Consider the following 10386-nt stretch of genomic DNA (forward strand, 5'->3'; position numbering starts at 1 on the left):
CACAATTGTTGCTATGTTTGAGCCCATTGTTGCAGCCACTATGTTGATGCATCTCATTGAGTGTCTTCCTGTTTTTCACTGACCCTCTGCTTTACCAAGCATGATGTCCTTCTCTGGGGACTGGTCCCTCCTGATAACATGTCCAAAATATGTGAGATGATGAAGTTTCACCATCCTTGCTTCTGGGAAGAGCATTCTGGCTGTACTTCTTCCAAGACAGACGTGTTCATTCTTCTGGCAGTCCATTCAATATCCTTTGCCAACACCATAATTCAAATGCATTAGTTCTTCTTTGGGCTTCTTTACTCATTACTCATCTTTTGCATGCATATGAGGAGATTGAAAACACCACGGCTTGGATATTTCCAAAAAATTAGTCATTGAAAACTCTGTGGATCACAGTTCTACTCTGACACATGTAAGTTTGCCATGAGTTGGAATCAATTCAGCAACTTGTTTAAGGACAGAGGGGCCAGGTTATGTTGAGATTTGTTGGTCATGGTAAGAGAGTTGGATTTTGTATAGTGTGTGATGTGAAGTGAAGTCATTGCAGGATTTTGAGTAAGGTGTGACATGAGCTGATGTTGGTTGTAAAAGGCTCTTGGAGAATAGACTTTGGAGGGGCAGGAGTGAAGCAGAGACACTAGTTGAACTGAACCCAAGTCAGATTGCACGCAATCACTTCCTTTACATGGGTACAGCTGAGGCTTGTCTTGGTTTGTGCAGGGATTTTGCTTAGAGGTAGGTATACAACCATTTCCTGGGGTGCTTTTATACAATTCACTGACACATGCCTCTGCAGTGTATGGTGTCTGCGCTCTGTGTGAGGCAGCCTTCAACAGGTATTTTACCTGCTCCTCAAACTTCTGACGTCTCATTGTTGTGCTTACTGACTGATATGCCACACTGTGTAATTTATGGCTGGGTAAGCCTAACTGCCATGCATTTTTCATCCTTTTAAAATTAAAAACAAATGTATACATATATATACCTCTTGTTATTTTACGAGGCTTTCCTGCTCTACAAAGTGTCAATTTGACAGCTCCTTGGAAACTCTATGGGGCAGTTCTACTCTGTCCTATAGGGTCACTATGAGTCGGAATCGACTTGACGGCAATGGGTGGGTGTTTCTCCCAGTACCAGGAGCCTGGGTAGTGTTAGGAAGATTTCTCTAGGGGCTGATAAAATTATTTGCCTGGTGTTACCTGCCTGAAACAGAAGCCTAGTGCCTTCTGTCGCCAGGCAAAACACTTCCAACACTCTACATGAACACAGAGCTCCATCCTTTGGAATGAAATTTAAAATTGTGTCTGCTGTAAGGTGTTTGGAATTTAGCCTAATTGTCAAATGGATCTAATGTCAATTGTTGCAAAATTATGAAGTCAGTGAACTTTGTCTTTGGTGCCCCCAGATAACTTCTACTGCTGCTGCTGCTACTGCTCCTACTACTTTCTTCTGATAAAATTAACTAACTGCTGCCACCACCACCACCACAACTCACTTTTACTCATCCAGGCATAGTACACCCACTATGGCATTTAATCCTCTCGATAACTTTATGAAATAGGTGCTGTTACCCCTGTTTTGTTGCTAGGTGCTATCAAGTCTGTTCTGACTTATCACCATTGTACGAACAACAGAATGAAACACAGCCCAGTCATGTGCCATCTTCCCAATAATTGCTATGTTTGAGCCCATTGTTGCAGTCCTCGGATCAACCCATTTCATTGAGGGTCTTCCTCTTTTTCGCTAATTCTTTACCTAGCATGATATCTTTTTCCAGGGATTGGTCCCTCCTGATAACATGTCCAAAGTAAGCGAGACAAAGTCTTGTCATTCTCACTTCTAGCTGTGCTTTCAAGACAGATTTGTTCATTCTCCTGGAAGTTGATGGTATATATTCAATATTCTTTGCCAACGCCATAATTCAGATGCATAAATTGTTCTTTGGTCTTCCTTATTCATTGGCCATCTTTAGCATGTATATGAGGTGATTGAAAATACTGTGGCATACTTCATGAACACCTTAGTCCTTGAGGTGGCATCTTTGCTTTTTAATACTTTGAATAGGTTTTTGCAGCAGGTTTATGAATGCAATATGTCCTTCGATTTTTTGACTGTTGCTTCCATGGGCATTGATTATGGATCCAAGTAAAATGAAATCCTTGACAACTTCAGTCTTTTCTGTTTATCATGATATTGTCTGTTGGTCCATTTGTGAGGATTTTGGAGCCCTGGTGGCCCAGTGGTTAAGAGTTCAGTTGCTAATCAAAAGGTAAAAATAGGCAGCTCTAATTCAGCAGCCGATCCTTGGAAACCCTATGGGGGCAGTTCTACTCTGTCCTGTAGGGTCGCTATGAGTCTGAATCTACTCCATGGCAACGGGTTTGGTTTCGGTATAGAGGAGGATTTTGGTTTTCTTTCTGTGGAGGTGTAATCCATACTGAAGTTTGCAGTCTTTGATCTTTGTCAGTAAGTACTTCAAGACCTCTCATCACTCTCAGTAACTAAAGTTGTGATCTGTATATCACAGATTATTAATGAATCTTCCTCCAGCCCTGATGCTGAGTTCTGCTTCATATAGTCCAGCTTCTTGGATTATTTGCTCAGCATACAGATTGCATAAGTATGGTGAAAGGATACACACATCTTTCCTGATTTTAAGTGACCCAGTATCCCCTTGTTCTGTTGGAAAACCTGTCTCTAAGTCTATGTACAGTTTCTGCATGAGCACAATTAAATATCCTGAAATTCCTGTTCTTCACAATGTTATACATAATTTGTTATGATCCACACAGTTGAATGCTTTTCCATAGTCAGTAAAACACAGGTAAACATCTTTCTGGTATTTTCTGCTTTTAGCCAAGATCCATGTGACATCAGCAATGATATCCCTCGATCCTCACTGTCTGCTAAGTCCAGCTTGACTTTCTGGCAGTTCTCTGTTGATATGCTACTGCATACTACCCAAGTAAAATTTTGCTGAAGATAATTCAAAAAAGGTTGCAGTAGTACATTGACAGGGAACTGCCAGAGATTCAAGCCAGATTCAGAAGAGGACATGGAATGAGAGATATCATTGCTGATGTCCGATGTGTCTTGGCCCAAAGTAGGGAATATCAGAAAGATGTTTACCTGTGTTCATTGATTATGCAAAGGCGTGTGACTGTGTGAATCATAACAAATTACAGATAACACTGTGAAGAATGGGAATTCCACACCACTTATTTTTCCTCATGAGGGACCTGTACATAGATCAAAAGGTGGTTGTTCCAACAGAACAAGGGGATACTGTATGGCTTAAAACTAGGAAAGTTGTTCTTTAGGGTTGTCTCCTTTCACCCTACTTCTTCGATCTGTATGCTGAGCAAAATATCCAAGAAATCAGACTATTTGAAGAAGAATGTGGCATCAAGATTGGAGGAAGGCTCATTAACAACCTGAGATATGCAGATGACACAACCTTGCTTGCTGAAAGCAAAGAGGACTTGAAGCACTTACTAAGATCAAAGACTGCAGCATTTAGTATGGATTACACGTACATTACAAGAAAACCAAAATCCTCATTTTGGCCTAATAAGCAACATCATAATAAACGGAGAAAAGATTGAGGTTGTCAAGGATTTCATTTTACTTGAATCCGCAATTAATGCCCGTGGAAGCATCAGTCAAGAAATCAGATGATGTATTGCATTGGACAAATCTCCCGCAAAAGACCTCTTTTAATGTTGAAATCAAAGATGTCACTTTGAAGGGTAAGGTGCTCCTGACCCAAGCCATGGTATTTTCAATTGCCTCGTATACATGTAATTCTAGACAACGAATAAGGAAGACTGAAGAAGACTTGATGCCTTTGAATTATGGCATTGGCAAACAGCATTGAATATACCATGGACTGCCAGAAGAGCAAACAAATCTGTCTTGGAAGAAGTGCAGCCAGAATGCTCCTTAGAAGTGAAATGGTGAGATTGGTTATCAGGAGGGCCCAGTCCTTGGAGAAGAACATCATGCTTGGTAAATAGAGGGTCGGCGAAAAAGAGGAAGACCCTCAATGAGATGGATTGGCACAGTGTCTGCAACAATGGGCTTATACATAGCAAAGGTTGTAAGAATGACACAGGACTGGGCAGTGTATTATTCTGTCATACGTGGGGTAAGTATGAGCTGAAACTGACTCCATGATACTAACAACAACACAGGGCTGCACTCACCAAAGGTGGGCCAATCGAGTCCTTTCCATTGGAAATATGGAACATTAAACTGAGAGAACTTTTGAGAGAAAGTTTATTGTTTTTTCTAGCTGAGGTCTTTGAAGCCACAGTGGCTTTTTTCTTTTTGGAGGCTGCCTGTTTCTATATTTCTTGGAATCTGTGCAATAGTCCCCCAACCCCAAACCCTTCAAAATTTTATTTTTGTTTAGTTTGCTTTTTTTTAAGGGAGACAGATTTGGTTTCTATTACATAGGACCAAAATAATTGTAACAATACACTTTTGCCTGTCATGGCCCCATTCTTTATCTACCCAGATGGCCAATATACAGTTACTTGGTTATTATTTTCTTCTCATGGAGTTGGTATATGAGATGCTAAATCACAAACTCCCCCGCACTTCAGTTTGTCGTACTGTGGGGGCTTGTGTGTTGCTGTGTGCTGGGAGCTATGCCACTGGTATTTAAATACCAGCAGGATCACCCATGGCAAACAGTTTTCAGCTGGGCTTCCAGACTAGGAAGAAAGACCTGGCAGTCTACTTCTGAAAAGAAGTAGCAAGTGAGAACTTTATGAATAGCAGTGAAACATTGTCAGATATAGTACCAGAAGATGAGCCCTTCAGGTTGGAAGGCACTCAAAACACAACTGGGGAAGAGCTGCCGCCTCAAAGTAGAGTCGACCTTAATGACATGGATGGAGTCAAGCTTTTGGGACCTTCATTTACTGATGTGGCATGAATCGAAATGAGAAGAAACAGCTGCAAACATCCATTAATAATGGAAACTTGGAATGCACCAAGTATGAATCTACAAAAATTGGAAATTTTCAAAACTGAAACAGAATGCATAAACATCAACATCCTAGGCATTACTGAGCTGAAATAGACCGGTATTGGTATTTTTAATTGGACAATCATATGGTCTACTATGCTGGGAATGAATACTTGAAGAAGAATGGCATTGCATTCATCATCAAAAAAGAACATTTCAAGATCTACCCGGAAGTACAACACTGTCAGTGATAGGAAAATATCCACAGGCCTACGAGGAAGACCAGTTATAACGAGTATTATTAAAATTTACTCACCAACCACTAAGGCCAAAGATGAAGAAATTGAAGATTTTTACAAACTTCTGCAGTCTGAAATTGATCAAACATGCAATCAGAATGCACTGATTACTACTGGTGATTGGAGTGTGAAAATTGGAAACTAAGATACAAGAATGGTAGTTGGAATATAAGGTTTTGGTGGTAGAAACAATGCCGGGGATCGCATGATTAAATTTTGCAAGATCAACAACTTCTTCATCGCAAATACCTTTTTCACCAACATAAATGGTGACTATACACATCGACCTCACCAAATGGAATACACAGGAATCAAATCGACTACATCTGTGGAAAGAGACAGTGGAAAAGCTCAATATCATCAGTCAGAACAAGGAAGGGGCAGACCGTGGATCAGACCATCAATTACTCATATGCAAGTTCAAACTGAAATTGAAAAAAAATAGAACAAGTCCAAGGGAGCCAAAGTATGACCTTGAGTATATACCAAGTGAATTTAGAGACCATCTCAAAAATAGATTTGACCCATTGAACACTAATGACTGAAGACCAGATTTGTGGAACGACAATCCAGGGCATCATAAATGAAGAAAACAAGAGATCGTTAAAAAGACAGGAGAGAAAAAAAAAAAAGACCAAAATGGATGTCAGAAGAGACTCTGAAATGTGCTCGTGAGTGTTGAGTAGCTAAAGCAAAGGGAAAAAATGATGAAGTAAAAGAGCTGAACAGAAGATTTCAAAGGGCAGCTAGAGAAGACAAAGTATTATGATGACATGTGCAGAGACCTGGAGATAGAAAACCAAAAGGGAAGAACATGCTCAGCATTTCTTTTCTTTCTTTATAATTTTTATTGTGCTTTAAGTGAAAGTTTACAAATCAAGTCAGTCTCTCACACAAAAACTTATATACACCTTGCTACGTACTCCCAATTACTCTTCCCCTAATGAGACTCTGTCCCTCCATTCTCTCTTTTCATGTCCATTTCACCAGCTTCTAACCCCCTCTACCCTCTCATCTTCCCTCCAGGCAGGAGATACCAACATAGTCTCAAGTGTCCACCTGATCCAAGAAGCTCACTCCTCACCAGCATCCCTCTCCAACCCATTGTCCAGTCCAATCCATGTCTGAAGAGTTGGCTTCGGGAATGGTCCCTGTCCTGGGCCAACAGAAGGTCTGGGGGCCATGACCACTGGGGTCCGTCCAGTCTCAGTCAGACCATTAAGTCTGGTCTTTTGAGAATTTGGGGTCTGCATCCCACTGCTCTCCTGCTCCCTCAGTGGTTCTCTGTTGTATTTTCTGTCAGGCCAGTCTGGGCACCATCTAGTTCTTCTGGTCTCGGGATGACGTAGTCTCTGGTTCATGTGGCCCTTTCTGTCTCTTGGGGTCGTAATTGTCTTGTGTCCTTCGTGTTCTTCATTCTCCTTTGATCCAGGTGGGTTGAGACTCATTGATGCATCTTAGATGGCCGCTTGCTAGTGTTTAAGACCCCAGATGCCACTCTTCAAAGTGGGATGCAGGATGCTTTCTTAATAGATTTATTATGCCAATTGACTTAGATGTCCCCTGAAACCATGGTCCCCAAATTCCTGCCCCTGCTATGCTGACTTCAAAGCATTCAGTTTATTCAGGAAACTTCTTTGCTTTCGGTTTAGTCCAGTTGTACTGACCATCCCTCATGCTCAGCATTTCTAAAGCTGAAATAGCTGAAGAAAAAATTCAACCCTGGAGTTGCAATACTGAAAGATTCTATGGGGAAAATATTAAATGATGCAGGAAGCATCAAAAGAAGACTGAAGAAATACACACAGTCATTATACCAAAAAGAATTTGTAGACATTCAACCGTTTCAGGAGGTAACATATGATCAAGGAACTGACGGTACCAAAGGCATTGGTGAAAAACAAGACTCCAGGAATTGACAGAATACTGACTGAGATGTTTCAATAAATGGATGCAGCGCTGAAAGTGCTCACTCATCTATGCCAAGAAATTTGGAAGACAGCTACCTGGCCAACTGACTGGAAGAGATCCATATTTATGCCTACTCCCAAGAAAGGTGACCCAGCCGAATGTGGAAATTATCCAACAATATCATTAATATCACATGCAAGCAAAATTTTGCTGAAAATCATTCCAAAGCAGCTGCAGCAGTATATCGACAGGGAACTGCCAGAAATTTAAGCCAGAATTAGAAGAGGACGTAAAACCAAGGATATCATTGCTGATGTCGGATGGATTCTGGCTGAGAGCAGAGAGTACTGGAAATACGTTTACCTGTGTTTTTTTTTTTTTTTTTGACTATGTGGATCATACCAAATTATGGATATCATTGCAGAGAATGGGAATTCCAGGATACCTAATTGTGCTCATGAGGAATCTGTACATGAATCAAGAGGCAATTGTTTGAAAGGACAAGGAGATACTGCATGGTTTAAAGCCAGGAATAGTGTGTTTCAGGGTTGTATCATTTCACTATACCTATTCAATCTGTATGCTGAGCAAATACTCTGAGAAGCTGGACTATATGAAGAACAAAGGGCATCAGGATTTGAGGAAGACTCATAAACAACCTGCGTTATGCAGATGACACAACTTTGCTTGCTGAAGGTGAAGTGTTGACGAGCAAGGATGTCACCTTGAAGACTAAGGTGCTCCTGGCTCAGGCCATGGTGTTTTCAATCACCTCATATGCATGTGAAAGGTGGACAATGAACGTGGAAGACTGAGGGAGAATTGATGCCTTTGAATTGTGGTGTTGGCAAAGAATACTGAATATACCATGGACCGCCAAAAGAATGAACATGTCTGTCTTGGAAGAAATACAACCAGGATACTCCTTAGAAGCAAGGATGGCGAAGCTATGTATCACATACTTTGGATGTTATCAAGAGGGATCAGTTCTTGGAGAAGGACTTCATGCTTGGTAAAGCAGACAGTCAGCAAAAAATAGGAGGACCCTCAGTGAGATGGACTGACAGAGTGGCTGCAACAATGGGTTCAAACACAGCAACAATTGTGAGGGTGCTGCAAGACTGAACAGTGTTTCGTTCTGTTTTGCATAGGGTCACTATGAGTTGGAATTGACTCAACAGCACCTAATAACAACAACAAATAAACTTCCCCCAGAAAGCTCAAGAATAACATTATTTTTTCTTTATATAAGTATTTTTTTCAAATATAAAATAAGGATTGTTCCAAAAAAGGCTTTTACTCTTCCCTATTTAGGCCATAGACAATTTAAGAACAACAAAAGTAAAATACAGAGCACATTAGAATACTCATATGCTTATACAGTTACTATTTCTTTGTAACTGCCCATAATATTTTTCCCTCTGGTAACCCACTATCTGGAGAACTTCAGGATAACAGCCATTCCTTCACTTAGGAATGGACTAGTGGATAACTCAGGCCTCAGGTTTGTGAGTTTTGGCTACAACAGGTTTGAAATGCCCCGACACTTCTTTTCAAAGATCCACTGGATACAGAGAAAAGACCCTCAAAAACTTTGGTTCCAATGAAAGCAAAATATCTTTAAAATTCAATTTGTCATTGGATGTCTTAGGTTCAATTGTGACTTAAGTTTTACTCTGGTTGGGCTGAACCAAAACTTTTGAGTTCATGGTTAGAGCCCTTCTGTCAGAAGTATTGGTCCTCATGTTGCCACCTTTCTAACAGACTTTATTAAATCATTTAGTGTCCAGTGGGCACCAGGCATTGTGCTAATTGCTAGAGGTACAAATACGAATAAGTAGTCTGTTGACAAAGCTTTTACAACTTCTCCCTATTATATGGTAGAGTGAACTCTGCCGCACATTTTGCAGGAATGGTATTATCTCTTCCAATCATTCCTTTTTTGATCTCTATAGCTCAGTCTGTACGTCCGTCTGTTCGTCCATCCATCCGTCCATCTACCCCCCTGTCCATCCATCCATCCACCCACCCGTCCATCCATCCATCCACCCACCCGTCCATCCATCCATCCACCCACCTGTCCATCCATCCATCCATCCATCCACCTGTAACAGTTAGTAAGGCTAGGTTATGCCATGGAAGCCCCAAACCTAGTATCTCAGTGGCTTTAATCAATAGTAGAAGTTTATTTTTATGGTCAAAATCAAGCTCTCTGAAGATTTTTGATGGGGAGGGCTTTGTTCCATGTGGTTCTCCCTCAAAACTCTACCCTCTTGTTAGAGGTTCCACCACCTGGTCATTGTAATGATTTGAAAGGAGCACTGAAGGGTCTTGCACTGACAAAGGCTCCAGTGCAGAAGTGTCACCTGTCTTTTTTGCTCACAACCCTTTGCTAGACTAGTCAAATGGCCACATCAAACTCTAAGGGGGAAGGAGTCCTGTGCACTGAAGGGAGCGAACTGGAGATACTAGTGAGTGGTATTAGTGGTTATCACTCTGCCCCTCTCTCTCTCTCCTTCTCCTCATTTTACTCCATTTCCTCCTCCTCCTTCTCATTTCCTTCTTAGTTTATCTCTATATATTTATCTTTCTAAGTCCGTTTTGTGATATAATTAAATAAGGTACAGTAGTTAAAAAATTCTTATTGTAAAGTGTAACAAGTAGGTAAGAGGTTTCCCCCTAATGTCAGATAGCGTTAAGTCCAGAGGCCCATTTCTTTTGTATGAATACTATTAAAGGGAAAGATAAAAATAAACAGGAAAAAGACAAAAGCATATATCCCACCAGCAATACAGAAACAGGAAATTTGATAACCAGTTGTATTAATTTCCTTTGGTTCCTGTAACAAAGCACCGCAGACTTGGCAATTTAGGGCAACATACCTTCATTCTCTTACAGTTCTGTAGTTCAGAAGTCTGAAATTAGTACTGCTGGACCAAAACCACTGTGTCAGCAGGGTTGGACTCCCTTGAGAGACTATAGGAGAGATTCCATTTTCTTGCCTTTTTCAGCATCTAGAGCTGCATTAAGGAGCCCTGGTGGTGCAGTCGCTAAAGCTCGTCTGCTAACTGAAAGTTAGGCAATTTGAACTCACCAGCTACTCTGCAGGAGATAGATGTGGCAGTCTGCCTCCATAAAGATTCCAGCTTTGGAAACCATATGGGGCAGCTCTACTCCGTTCTATAGAGTCACCAT

This window comes from Loxodonta africana, chromosome 15 (genome assembly GCF_030014295.1).
Source record: "Loxodonta africana isolate mLoxAfr1 chromosome 15, mLoxAfr1.hap2, whole genome shotgun sequence".
Classification (NCBI taxonomy): domain Eukaryota; kingdom Metazoa; phylum Chordata; class Mammalia; order Proboscidea; family Elephantidae; genus Loxodonta; species Loxodonta africana.